The sequence below is a fragment of the Leuresthes tenuis genome, unplaced genomic scaffold (genome assembly GCF_036924035.1).
Source record: "Leuresthes tenuis unplaced genomic scaffold, fLeuTen1.0.hap1 SCAF_12, whole genome shotgun sequence".
Lineage (NCBI taxonomy): Eukaryota > Metazoa > Chordata > Actinopteri > Atheriniformes > Atherinopsidae > Leuresthes > Leuresthes tenuis.
This window is the reverse complement of record NW_027325366.1, coordinates 31,920,136-31,934,554: the sequence shown is the minus strand read 5'-3', so window position 1 is coordinate 31,934,554 and position 14,419 is coordinate 31,920,136. Positions and strand designations below refer to the sequence as shown.

Below are 14,419 nucleotides of genomic sequence, written 5' to 3'. Positions count from 1 at the left end.
AGGATAAACTGGAGTTTTTTGGGTGAAAATCTTGAATTGATTCCCCGACACTCATTAAAACGGGTTGTTTTGGGAAGCTACACTACTTGAACGGCTCTTTTCAGCCAAAGTGATGAAGCGTCTGACTGAGAACCAGTTCTTTCTTTTTCTTTTGACAAAGCACCAGCTCCCTGCCAGGAAAACTCGTATTACATAAAATGGTGCACTGTAGTCACTCCTCATTTCTTTGTATATATTTCAAAGAAAAAAATAAATAGCTGCAGTGATTAATTGCAACATGTGCAAAAGGAAATATAAACACGGCATACAAGCTAAGAGCAGTTCAGAGCAGCTTTAAAGTGAATCTCTGGTCTGAGCTCCTTTATTCTCCAACACAGCCTGAACCCTCTGAGACAAGCTTTCTGTCATTTCTTTAAGGAGTCTTCAGGAATAGTTCTCCAGGCTTCTTGAAGGACATCCCAAAGCTCTTCTTTGGATGTGGGCTGCCTTTTGTTCCGTTCTCTGTCAGATGATCCCACACTGCTTCAATAATGTTGAGGTCCGGGCTCTGGGGAGGATTCATCCCTCCATAAGACCTGTTGCCACTGATTTTCAGTCCACTTCTTGTGTCATTTGGCACAGCTCAGCCTTTTCTCCCTGTTTCCCTTCCTTAAGAATGGCTTCTTGACAGCCACCCTTCCATGGAGACCATTTCTGATGAGGCTTGGGCCAACAGTAGATGGATCAGCTGAAGGTCCAGATGCATCTCTCAGGTCTTGTCAGGTCACAGCTGGATTTTTTCCTCTTTCTTAAGGACATCACTTTCAGATCCTGTTCATCTGCTGTAGATAGTTTTTTAGGCCTGACACTTCTTCTTTTGTCCTCCACTTGTCCAGTTTCCTCAAATGTTTTAAGGACACACTGCACACCATGCTGAGATATGCCAAGTTTTCAGCTAATAGCTCTTTGGGAATCACCTTGTTGCTGCAGAAATCCTATTTTCTGTCTGTCAAACTGTGTTTTCTTTGCTGTTTTTCATAGATGCAGCTAAAGAAATGGGAACAAATGATGAAGACCTTCAGAAAGCCTGGAGAACTGTTGCTCAGCACCACTTTAAAATATTACAAGAACGTCTGGCTGCTTGGAAGGAAAACATAAAGAAATGAGGTTCTGGACATCAGGAGGTAACAGTATTTGATCTCAAACGACCTCCACGCACACAGCCTCGTGGGTCTGCTGATAACTGAGCGTCGGCCAAATGTCTAATATGTGTAATGCCATTAGTAGCCTGACAGAAGCCTCACGCCAGCTCGTCGGGCCAAATGGACTCTTTCTATTTACACACCAGCCCCTGGACAATATCAGCCTGCATGCGAGACCCTCAGAGAACACAGAGAAATGACAAACTATCTGTGGAAAAACAGAACAAGAGTTTTCTCTCTTTCTTAAAGAAAGTGTGGAAATTATGGAAGCTCGTGAGCAGGTTTGGGAGTGGAAAAACTCCCAGTGTGGAGTGACACTGAGCAGAAACCCAGCAGAACGAATGAGGGAGAATCCGTGCTTATTGTTCCACGGCGCTTGATTAGAAACTGCACTCACACACACACACCCTTTAATATTTCTGCAGCTCCAGCTGTCGTAACTCTGAACAAAAGATGCTTTTTTATGGTGTTTTCTCTCCATCTTCCTCCTCCTCTTCTTTTCTCTACCTTCTATATTCTTACACAACAGCAAAAACACCACAAAAAAGCAAATAAACTCACGATCTGAGAAGTATTTAGAACAATAAATTAAAGACATTAGCTCTGGCATGATTAAAAAGTGTGGGAGGCAAAGAGGCCAAAAATGCGAGTGGTAGAGTTTTAATAAAAGAGAAAAAACAAGTTCAAAGAGCGCAGAGCAGCGGGTTTAAATGCGACTACACTGGTAGCTATAATTCACAGTGTGAGGCTCGCTGAGAAAAAGAAAGCCTCTGCAAATAAATCCAACCACTAACAATGTTGTAGCTACAATGAAGAATGGCTGAACGTAACAGAGCACTGAAGCAAATTCACTGGCTGTAATTTACAGGCAGTTCTTCTCCTCCTCAGCTGAGCTGAACCCGAAGGGTCAAACTGCTGCTGGAGGTGATTTATGCAGCTTCCCTTCCTCTTATTTAGAAATAATCCTGCAGAGAATGTCTTCACAGACAGGTCCGGTCCTGCTTCAGCTGCTGATCCCTATCGAGACCTGCCGCCATCTCTCCATCTCACCTGAGACAGATCCCCAGCATCGCCTTCATCTTTCCTCGCATCCTGCTTCTATTTCAGTTCATTTGACCAAACAGATAAGAATCTTATCCAGCCGTGCATTTTTCTTTTTTTTTTGTGGTTTTTGGTGCATCCCTGATAAGATGAACTGGAGCAAATGTTACCACAGCAAGTCAGCGCCGGGTCATGAGTCTTTATTAGCAGCTGTCAGCAGCATTTTATACTTTTTAATCACAACAAATAAAGTCATTTAATTTCTATTGTTTCACATAACAAAAAAAGGTATTTACCAGGTGTTAAAATGAGGTAAAAACAACCTCGACATGTTGCACTGAATCATTATTTACTGAGACAAAACACAGAAGCAGTGAGTTTAAAACTAAGTGAACCCCTGATCCAGCAGCTTCAGCAGCAGTGAGTGTAAAACTAAGTGAACCCCTGATCCAGCAGCTTCAGCAGCAGTGAGTGTAAAACTAAGTGAACCCCTGATCCAGCAGCTTCAGCAGCAGTGAGTGTAAAACTAAGTGAACCCCTGATCCAGCAGCTTCAGCAGCAGTGAGTGAGAAACTAAGTGAACCCCTGATCCAGCAGCTTCAGGAGCAGTGAGCTGCAGTGATGGTTTCCTGTGGGACGTTATCAGTCTCTCTCATGGTTCTGGAGGAATCTCGGCCCTCTTCTCTCCAGCATTGCTTCAGCTCATTGAGGTTTGCAGCATTGGTTTCTGCACAGCTCTCTTAAGGTCCCACCACAGCATTTCAGTCAGGCTGAGGTCTGGACTCTGACTGGACCATTGCAACACCTTGATTCTTTTCTTTTTCCCACATTCTGCTGTAGATCTGCTGCTGTGTTTGGGATCTTTGTCCTGTTGATGAGCCAGTTTCAGCCCAGCTTTAGCTGTGGGACAGATGGCCTCACATCTGACTCTAGAATACTTTGGTATCCAGAGGAGTTCATGGTGGACTCAATGACTGCAAGGTGCCCAGGTCCTGTGGCTGCAGAACCAGCCCAGATCATCAGCCCTCCACCACCGTGCTTGACAGCTGGTATTAGGTGTTTGTGCTGATATGCTGTGTTTGGTTTCCTCCAAACGTGCTGCTGTGCATTAGGACCAAACATCTCCACTTTGCTCTGGTCTGTCCAAAGGACATTGTTCCAGAAGTCTTGAGCTTTGTTCAGATGCAGCTTTGCAAACCTAAGCTGTGCTGCCATGTTCTTTTTAGAGAGAAGAGGCTTTCTCCTGCAGCCCTTCCAAACAAGCCATCCTTGTTCAGTCTTTTTCTAACTGTGCTGCCATGACCTTTGACCTTTAACATGCTAACTGAGGCCTGTGGAGTCTGAGATGTAGCTCTGGGCTTCTTCACCTTGGGGTGAACTTGCTGGGACGTCCACTCCTGGGAAGATTGACAGCTGTCCTGAATGTTTTCCACTTGTGAATAATCTTTCTCTCTGTAGAATGATGGACTCCAGATAGTCTGGAAATGGCCTTATAACCCTTCCCAGACTGATGGGCAGCAGCAGCTGCTTCTCTAAGATCATTGCTGGTGTCTTTCCTCCTTGGCATCGTGTTAAAACACACCTGAAAACTGACAGAACTCCTGCTTTTATAGAGCTGCTCACACTGACTGAGGATCAAACCCTCGTAATTCAGTGAGGGTTCACTTAGTTTTTCACACACTGCTTCTGTGTTTTGTTCAATAAATAATGACACAGTTTGATGTGTTGTTAAAGAGGACCAGATGATTCTTTATTCTGAGCTTTAATTTAAATCCCGTTACTGGACATTAAAGCGTGTTATAAAGTGTTTTAGGTTCTGATATTAAATTCTCATGTGGTCAGAGATGCTGCAGTTTTGGTTAAACTCAGTGATTTTAGTTCCATTTTTACTTTTACCTGCATCAGGACTTAAAAAGCAGCCCGACAGTGTCTCAGCCCTGCTGCTCTGGTGCTCCGTTAAGATCCAAAGGGAAGGAATAGTGCTTCATCACTGGTGTATAAGTCTGACACAGAGCTTGGCCACATGCCCAAAATATTATACATCTTTATTTTTAGATAGAATGATTACACAGAATGTCTTTTGCTTTTTTGTTAAATCATTTGTTCTTGTTGTTTGCTGGTAAATAACGTGTTTAATTACCATAAAAAAGACATGGAGAGGCTGCAGTTTAGCATATTTCTGCTGATTCAACCTATTTTCTGGCTGTTTTAACTCATTTTTTTTCAGTTTTCAGTTGTTTCAGTCAGATCCATCGATTTGGGAAAAAGCCCAAAAGGCGGCGGGACGTGTTTTTTAAATTATTATCCTTTTTCCTCTCTGTTGCGTTCGCCTCCTCACGGCCCCTCGGTTTGTTTGGTGACCCTTTGAGGGCTCTGGAGCCTTAGATTGAGAACCATAATAACTAATCAACATAAAATTAAACTCTTTTCATTCTCCGCAGTACTTTTCTACTCAGTTTAGTTAAATTCAGCACTTTTACTTGTATCCTTGTGCTTGCACACGGTTGGTACTTTAATTTAAAGACTTCCAGGTTTAAAAGCACCGTTATTATCATTATTTTTCTCATTTTTGTGCAGTCCTCTGTGTGCTGTACCATAAATCTAATCTAACCCAAGCAACAGGCTTCACTTTGGACAGATAAAAGTAATTCATGTCTAAAACACAAAAAATAATGATGATAATCAGTTTAAACTTGAAATCTGAGCTCTGTAAATGAAAACTGGGGTGTGAACCTGAGTGTGAGGAAATCTCAGGCTGATAAATGCTAATCTATTTTATGTAATTATTACAGGTGTGTTAAACAATAACTCTTTGTTCTGGAGCAAGCAGCTTGACAGTATGCAGTGTATCACATGTTAATGCCTCGGACAACACAGAGATACTGAGATTAGTGTCATCTAATTCCTAATTTTATCTGGGTTGCGTTCTTTATAAGGTGTGTGACAGTCAGGGCAGTTAATAAAGAGGCGATAAGAGGAGCTGTTGCATATCTGCCATGGAGACGGGGACCAACTATAATGTCTATTTGATAAGGAAGAGGTCATGACCCCATTTATTGCTCCCCGGAGGGACCGTCAGGAGGAACTCGTGTCAAAGAAAAGCCGAAGATGATCTGCTAAAACACTTCTGTTGTGAAGGAGCATGGGCTGCGTTTTCTGTTTTCACGATAAGCTGCTATCAAATTCCACATTATTACACGTTCTAGACATAACAAATACACACCGAGGGCCAAAGACAAGATTGCAGAGCAAAAATGTGGACACACCCGGGGAAATAGAGGAGCAGAACACGACAACAAACACACCTATAAACAGCGTGTCCAGCTCCAAGACGTAAGCACAAACAAACAGAGGCCAACATGTAATTCAGAGGCAGCCTAAACTCTGCAAAGCAGAGTCAGCTGTTTTTATAACCGCTTTCAGGTTGGTTAAAACAATACATTCAACCAGAATGGAAGATGCAGCCTCCTGCCTCCCACCAAGTCTGAATCATACAGGAAGCAGCGAGTGCTGCAGCTCCAACACACGTTTCAAAGGGAGCCGGAAGCAAGAAGCTAGCAGAAGTGTGAGTAACAGCTCCAACTGACCTGCAGTGCTGGGCTCGGGCCGCCTCGCTCCCTAACGGAGGCTCCAACATGCAAACCAGACGGACACCAGGGCAGTTATTAGCTCTGATAGCCGGGGAGAAGGGCGTTGTTCTAGGGAAATGTCCACAGATACGGCGCTCTTCCTGTTCCAGATCCACTTTTACTGCTGGATTATCAAGCTATTGGTTAATGGCTTGGCTCTGCAGCACAGATAAAAGAAGGGGGGGGATATTAAGAGTCCTGCTGCCAAATAAAACCATGCAGAGTGGACATGTGTGCACAGGGAGGAGCTCTGCTGACGTGTGCTGGCAGCAGGGGCCCCGAAAGCCCCGAAAGCCCCCAGTTCAGTCCGGGGGTCGAAATCCTTTCATTATTCAGTTCAGCAGAGATCTGGTGGAGGGAGAAGTTCTCAGATCTGAACCCAACACACAGAGAATCACTCAGAAAGCTGCAGAAACGGATTTAATCAGTCCAGAAAAAGATTAAAAAAGGCCAAATGAAGAATTTTCAGTTTCAGTTTTTATGTCCCAAAGACTTTGGGGTTAAAGACTTTATTATCAGAACAAATCCTTGTTGTTGATGAACGAACTGAACGTTTTCCAGAGATGAGAAGAGATTTTCCTTTGATTTGTTTCAGACAGCACAAAGGAGTCTGGCTCCTGTCACACTTTTTCTCGGGGTGCTAACCATTAAAAATGTATTTAAATATTAACTGAGCAGAAACAACTTATTATTTTATCCATGAGTGAATTTGACGTGATTTTCCAGAGGAAAACTGTTTTTTTCTGGAGTCTATTAATGAAACTCAAAGAAATGCACTGAAAAAAACAGGAAAACTCATCGTCTTAATTTGTTTTTTAAAGTCTGCCAACGACTCATGAATCAGGAAAAAATTTTATTTATCGAGAAAACAATGAAAAGAAGCCTAATTAAGATATTTATTTCAGTTTACTGTCAGAAAACTCTCAGAAACCAGCAAGAATTCACATTTGAGAAGCTGGAATGATGGTTTTTCTGTAGGAAGATGATGTTTCCACCCACATATTTTCTTTTATTCGATTGAACAGTCAAATATGAGCACAGGAGCTTTTTTTTAAATGCTATGAAAATGTATTTGAATATTACAATAAACTTACTTTTTTATTGATTGGGGGAATTTGACGACATTTTTTCAGCTGACCACTGGTTTATTAATAGTAATCAAAAAGCCTCATTGTCTCAATTTGTTTTTTAAAGTCTGGAAACAATATGTGGAACAAGAAGAGACGTTTTATGTGGCAGATTATGAGGAAATATCGCTGTTTGGGAAGGTTATTTTCGAGTGGAATTGGTGTTTATGGGCGTCAGATGTGCAGCTGTGACGGTGCGAGGGGAAGAGACCTCTGAGGCCCCTCTCAAACATGCTTGTCCCGCCCGTAAACATCTTATTTGATAAAACGGGATGAAGACTGAGCATTTGCAGCCTCGCCCTTCCAGACGGAGGACGCACACGCACGCACGCACACGCCGAGCCGCACAAACCACAGCCGGCGCGCTGCACACGCTCGCTGCTTTAACACTTCCAGGGACCACACACTGACTGCGAGCCTCTCACAGCAGTCCCAGAGCCCAGCAAACACATTCACAGGAAAAAGTGATGGTGTCACAACGCACTGCTGCGCAAACACGCACAGACGCCGCAGCAGCCGGATCCACCGAAGAAAAGTGCAAGTTTATCCCCAACCAGCGGCTGAGACGCCCTCAGTCTCAGCGAGGAGCATCATTAGAGCTTCTCCACCATCTAATCTGCAGTTTAATAGCACGGACACGCCCAGATTACGTGTGAACAGATCACCGGGTTCACACGCACCAGCACGGGCCAAACGCGCCAGTCACTCTGGGTTCTTGCGGCTGCAGAACTTGGCTTGTCAAAGAGATAATCAACAGAAATCCTGAATATTCTCAGCGTCTGAGGTCAGGCTCATGAAACTCCCGCGTGGTCTCATAATGAGCGTGACATTGCAGACCAGAAATAATTAGACTCTCACACACATCAGGCCTCCGCAGCTCAGCGAAAGCCAAAGAAAATCTCACTTTCCCACCATTTTGGACATTCTTTACGCACCATGTGCCCCCTCCGTGCGCGCGGCCCTGCTGCTTTTTTTAAACTTCAAAGCCTCCCATCACGCCAACTGACACGAATTTGTTTTGTTGCGGGTGACTTATATGTTCATATTCATATTTCTCATTTTTTTAACCAGAAAATGCTTCACGGCTTCGTTATTTTTCAGTTATTTCACCTCTAAAATGGATTTAAAGCCCCGCAGATTGACTCCAGTTCAACTCAAAGTGGATTATTTGAGTTGTAAAGCATTTCCGCTTTACCTGCTCAGGTGAGAGCGGCCTCCATCTGTGTGGGGGGGCAGTTCCGTGAACGCACTCTGGAGCAGAAGAAGAACGAGCTGCTTGGTTTAAATGGTCACGGAGGAGGCTGTCAGCGCAGAGGAACGAGGAGAAATTTAAAAACTACCTTCGTTTCCTTTCTGGTGTAACTGGGACTAAAAAGACGTAAAAACGCAGCAGCTTGCGCGTGCGTGATTTCCGCGGTCACTGGAGGCCTCTCAGCCGCAGCCTGAGCATTCCTGCCTCCATTTATCTGTTTGTTGTTTGTTTCTGTGTGTTTGGGACACGGTGTGCGACGGTGTCGCGCGCTGCAGGGGTTCCAGGGTCCTCGCGGCGGCCGGAACCACCTCTCTGCACCCCTCCGCCTTTCATTAAAGGCGCGTGACGTTTTTGTAGTTGATGTTTTTGTGAAGTTAGTCAAACTAATGAGGAGATGATGGGGTGGGGGGGGGATTCAAACCCTGCACGTGTTAATGAGTGACGCGTCTCACAGTAATTGGTCATTCATTTAAAAAATATTTAAGAGTTAAAAAGTAACAAAGTGCGTTCAAAATGAAGCGCGTTAAGAGACACTGTGGCTTTATTTTGGGTTTTAATCCACACACACACACACACATATATATATAAACACACACACACACACACATATATATATATATACATGTAAATATATATAAACACACACGCGCTGGTGCCATAAATCAAATCACGTTTTTAAAAACGTCTCAAAGGAAACTGAACAAAAGTAAAACCAGCCGGTAAAAACCTGCTGAGATTTCTGGATTATTCCTCAGATGAAATCCACACTTTGACCCTTTTGTAATATTTAACAATAAAATTCGGATTTTAAATCAACTGGCAAAATGTTTTAGATATTAACAATAACTTTATTTGACTCTGAGAGCCACGAAATTTTAGCGGAAAATACGTGAAAATTCTCAGAAAATCTGGCCCATAATTAAGAAAATGTTTAATTGTGGAAACTAAATAAATGGCAATAAAATGGAGAATTATAGAAGCTTGTAGCTGGAATTATTCTTTATGACAGGCACGATAATAATAAAATGAATAATGATGATATTAATAACGCTCAATGTATTTATTTGCGCCAGTTTAAATGAGTTTGTGTTCATGTGCGCTGAGATATTCCGCTCTGTGCGCGTGTGTGTGTGTGAGAGTGTGTGTGAGGACTCACTGTTCACGGCGTGTCTGTAGCGCTGCTGCCCGCTGAGGAGGCTCTGGCCATTGATCAGCAGTAGTGAATCCAGGGCTGAGCTTGGGTTCGGCTCCTGGAAACACGGCGGTTCACGCTGCAGTTGCACCGAATCTGGACCCGGAGCCGGAGCGGAGATCCACAGAGAAAAAAGTTAGTCACTCGTGTGTGTGAGAGTGTGTGAGAGTGTGTGTGGGGATAGTGCGCAAAGCAGCGGACTGAGAGCGGAGGATGAGCGTTAGTCAGCCGCTGGCGGCGGCGGTGCTGCTCGGTCCCAGAATCTTGGACCGGACCGTAGAACTGTGGCTCGGGACAAACTTGATATTTTCACGCGCTTTTTCTTCCTGCGTCCTTCTGTGTCACCAGCGCGCTCCTGATTGAACTCATGGCTTCATCCTTGAATAGAAGGAGGGGGAAAAAAAGCACAAAAACAGCGCGACGCAGCCGCTTGGAAAACAGAACACACGCGCGCGCGGTCCGGGAGGAAAAACCAAAGCAGAACCAGACACAAAGCTGACCGAAAAGCGAGCAGCAGCAGCCCGAGTTGCAGCCTCTCAGCAGCGTTAAACGGCCAGAGCAGCGCTCTCTAATCAGAGTGTCACTTTCAATCGTCCCCGTGCCAACGAGCGCACTGACTGATAGAGGGAGGAGAGAGGGGAGGAGAGACGGAGCCGGAAGGCAGGGGGGGGCTGAGGGGGCGTCAGAAACTAATCCGACCCATGAAAGCATTTAGTGGGCCGATCTCACAGAAGAATCAACCAGAAGTGACCAGAGGAACTGGTTTTTTTCGCATTTACGGCTCCGGATCAGCAGAGGGTCGTGACCTGTGTGATCCCCCGACGTGCGCGCGACATCTGCTGTTTTTTATCCCCTAACAAAAACAAAACAAAACAAAACAAAAAAACCCATAGCAGCCAACAGACGGAGACCTTGACTTGAGAAAGGGAAGATTCTGCCTCACGCAGCAGTAACTTATCTCCTCCGACGCTTCCAGGCAGCTCGGTATCATCCCGCAGATAATCCGCACGAGCTGAAGTCCACGTTCTGATACACGTTAATAAGTAGCCTAATAATAAGCAGGATGCGCTGCTCCCCCTCCTCCCCGTGCCCGTGCACAGCACAGCGCGCGGCGCTGGGAGCCTGTTAATGATAAACCCGGGGCTTGATAGACAGATGTCACAGTGCGGTGTCTAATAGATAAGGGAGCCGCGGAGGGTCAAATGGCACCGAGGACTGGCGCAGGGAGTGCTATCAGAACAACATTTACTGTGAAACTGTGCAGCAAAGTAAAAATTACATCATTTTCATCTGTTCACTGGATGTTTAAATAAAGTTTAAATATTCTGAAAGTCGCAGGGAATCAAGGGAAGTGAGTCGAAGTTCTTTTCGGCTACATGAGGCTCATCTTTGCATGTCTGCCACTACAAGGCAGTCTTTCATGCACATCTTAAGGAACGCACGCGCAACACACAAGCAGCCACAGGTTAACAACGTGTGTGACCGCGCGCTCCGGGCCTGCTGCGGACTGAGGGGCCACACTGGCGGCTGCAGGCCCCAAGGAGCAGCTTCCCCTCCTCCGAGGAGCAGCTTCACCTCCTCCAAAGAGCAAGTTAGAGCAAAGTCAGGTGAAGATTCAGAGAAACTACACGCAGCAGATTCTTTATTGGGTAAAAACAAGCTCGTTGTTCCAAATTTAAACAGAAGGACACATTTTAAAGGCTCCAACAGCCGTGAAAACGCTCCTGATGCAGCCTCCATTCGTCATTATTACTGAACACAGGCAGCTTAACCGCGTAGGAACTGAAATAAATGTGAGGTGATTTAATGGAACTGATCTGGATATTTTCAGTTCATCACGGAGCTCTTTGGAGGCTGAAAATATTAAACTTATTTTCTCACCACGCAGGTTGTTACAGAGAGTTTCTGCGGGGTTTGGATCAGAAACACAACATTTAAATAATTATTAACACCATTAAAACTTCTTTAAACTCATTTAATCCCGTCAGGGCTGGAGGGGGATCCTGCCTGCAGTTTATTCTTAATTCTAAACTCAGTAAATCCGGTAAAACGTTTTAAAAAGAGATTATTTTCCGTGTGAGCGCATTTTAACGCGTAAAACTTTTATTTTGTGAATGCTTTCGTGTCATTTCGAGGCGGGATAGATGTGTTGGATTTACCCGCAGAAAGCAGCTGCAACATTTGTCATGAATTATTGAAGCCTGACTCCCTCCTTCTACCCGGTTTTCCATTTCTTGGGATGTAGGAGTCCAGCTCGAACAAGCGCGAGCACCTCCGCACTGAAATATTGATCCGTGACACCCGGATGGGCTGCTTTCAGTGAAATATCCTAAAGCCTGGGACTAATGTGCGGTGGCTCAGGTAAGGCCTCCGCCTCCCCCGCTCCTCCACCCCTCATTTAGTAAAGCTACAATAAGCTGGTTTTATTTATTTCACATCCAGGGGACAGAGCGATTTATATAAAGCGACCCTGTGATTTAACGCAGAGCAGAAAACTCATTTACAATTCAGCGGAGTCGTTTAGAGAAGAATGCATCTGGCTTGGATCAAACAAAACGAAGCATCAACAAATAAGCGCGGAGAGTTTCCGCCTGATGCAGGCGGGATGCTGCAGAATTAACTCCATTTTCACCACTTTCAGGGAACCCACGCGCTTCTCTGCGGTTCCCTGAGCGGGCTCTCAGCCGCCTGCTGTCACCTGGTGAAGCGAGGCGCGCTCCCATCATCTGTGCGAACAGCGCGGCTCCGTGGTGAGCAGAAACAGACAGAAGCAGCGCGGCGCAGAGGCCACGCGACGGACCCGAAGAGTCCGGCGACCGTTTGCGCCTCAGAAGTCACTCTGTTGGCGTCACGTTCCCAGAGCTGGATGCGCATGATTCTGGTGTCTGTGGCGCGTAAACCTGCAGCCCAGAACAGCGCAGAACACAGAAAGTCTGCGCAAAAAGCTCCTTTTTAAAGTTTTATAAGAAAAACGAGAAGAATCTTTTCTAAAAATGACCCTGAAGTCCAATTGTCTCCTCAAACTGACGATAAACCAGACAAAAAAGGAAGAACAATATGTAGAACCTGATTAGAGCTGAGAAAGTCTCAGAAATAAACAAAGATTCCGGATGACACCAGCAGCTAAGCACAGCTGTCCGCTGCAGCTTCCTCTGGAGGCCTGAAGAAAAACATGAAAAATTCATGTGAACGAGGACACCAGAGCCCTGCGGCCTCCTGCTGTGGACTTTCTCAGCTTTTAAACCCCCCAAAACACCCCCGAGAGTTCCAAAACACCGAGATCTGTTGGACGGTTCCGACAGAAAAACAGAAAGTTTCCCCGAAGAAGAATTATGTCCGAATTTAGCCTCAAAAAGTCGTTAAAATCCGCTCAAATCCAACAGAAATTCACTGCTGACAATGACAACAATGGGAGTAAAACAGATAAATACATATTTATTATTATACTGATTATGATAATTATTATAATTACTGCGCAGCTTTTTAATTTTCTGTTTTTTCCACTTTTGCGCCAAATCGCGCGGCTTTGCTCCGAATCTGCGTAAAACGAAAGAAACGAAAGTTTCTGACACGAAGCAGGTGATGAAAGTAAAAAAGACAAGAATGAAAAATAAATACCTATTCAGCAAAACTCCCTTTTCAGATTTCTGGTGTGGGTGCTCTTGATTAGTTCGGATATGGAGGCCGGTGAGGTGGCGTTTTACGCGTTAAGTGGGTCCGGTCCGGGTCAGCGGATTAAAGGTGGGCCAAAGCGGCTCAAATGGCTTGTTTTTAAAGGATCTATCCCGTTTCCGACCAGGATTCATTTGTCTTTCGCCGCACTTTCAACAAGTTTCCAAATTGCTTCCATGCAGAGGTCACGGCTCCATTATTGCCGCTTCACACCATTTTTTCCTGGGTCAGAAAAGCTCCGAAAAGACCCGAAAAGACTCCGGATTCACACCCGATTTACACTAAATTTAATTAAACTTTTACTCCTGTTTATAAACTCAATACTACAACGAAATATGCTGCTAGATATTCAGATTACAACGTTAGGAATTATCTATTTTATCATTTCTCATTTATAATATTTATTAGTTATTTTGTGCTTGATTTTTAAGGCAAACATTTTCCATTAAATAAAAATAATTATAGTAATAGTTATTACATTCATTCTAATTGTTTTCACATCATTAAATTAATAGATCATTTATCTTTAAATGTGTGTCAGTTACATAAAGATAAACATAAAGTTTCTTTAATTAAAACTAAAGGCTTTTATCATTATTTAGAAATTTAACTGTATTTTGAAACCTTTTTGGGGGGGGTTGCCAGGTTGGGACTAATACCGCACTTATTTGTAAAAAAATAAATAAAAAATGCTGCAAAATATCAGTGGATGGAGATCTATTTTATTTGCAACTTATCAGAATTTATCAATAATTTACAGCAACTTGTTTTCCACAATAATTTTACCACAACCTGGCAACCCTGAGCCTGATCACTAGAGGCTTAAATATCCTTAAGAAGCACCAGAAAATAAGTTGTTTAACATTAAAAAACATTAAAAAGGGGGATAAATTTCAGCTTTTTCTCAGCATTTGTGTCAAACTGAAATCATTAAGGCTGAACGCAGGTTAAATAACTCCCTTAAAGTTGAGTCAGAAGCAGTTATTAACTTGTCAGAAACAGTCTGACCTTAAAAGTCAAAAACTAACCACACGAGTTTCATTTTTACGGCAGCTCTCAGCGTCTGAGCTCTGATCTGCAACACTCAGGATTGTTTTGGTTTTGGTAAAAGCCCTCTCTGGCAGCCCCCGCGACCTCTTTTCCTCCCAATAAGTTCTTACCTGAAATCAAATCCTCCTGCTCAAAGCGGAGGGAGGCAGTTGTGAGCGTCAGCACTCTGCACTATGTCATTGGGCACAAGTATTTGACAGTCGGAATTATCTGTAAATACTTCATTAAACTGTGTATGAGTTCCCCGCTTGTGCCTCATGGTCCACTTCTGGTAA

General features: G+C 44.1%; 1 protein-coding gene across 2 annotated transcripts in view; it reads right to left on the bottom strand.

Annotated features, from left to right (window-relative positions):
* satb2 (SATB homeobox 2) overlaps nucleotides 1-10,399 on the bottom strand; it is a 60,972-nt gene extending 50,573 nt beyond the window's left edge. For both annotated transcript variants that reach the window (XM_072397556.1, XM_072397557.1), the window contains exon 1: nucleotides 9,387-10,399. The gene's annotated coding sequence lies outside the window, so the exon portion shown is untranslated. The remainder of the gene's footprint in view (nucleotides 1-9,386) is intronic.
* Nucleotides 10,400-14,419: the final 4,020 nt, after the last annotated feature.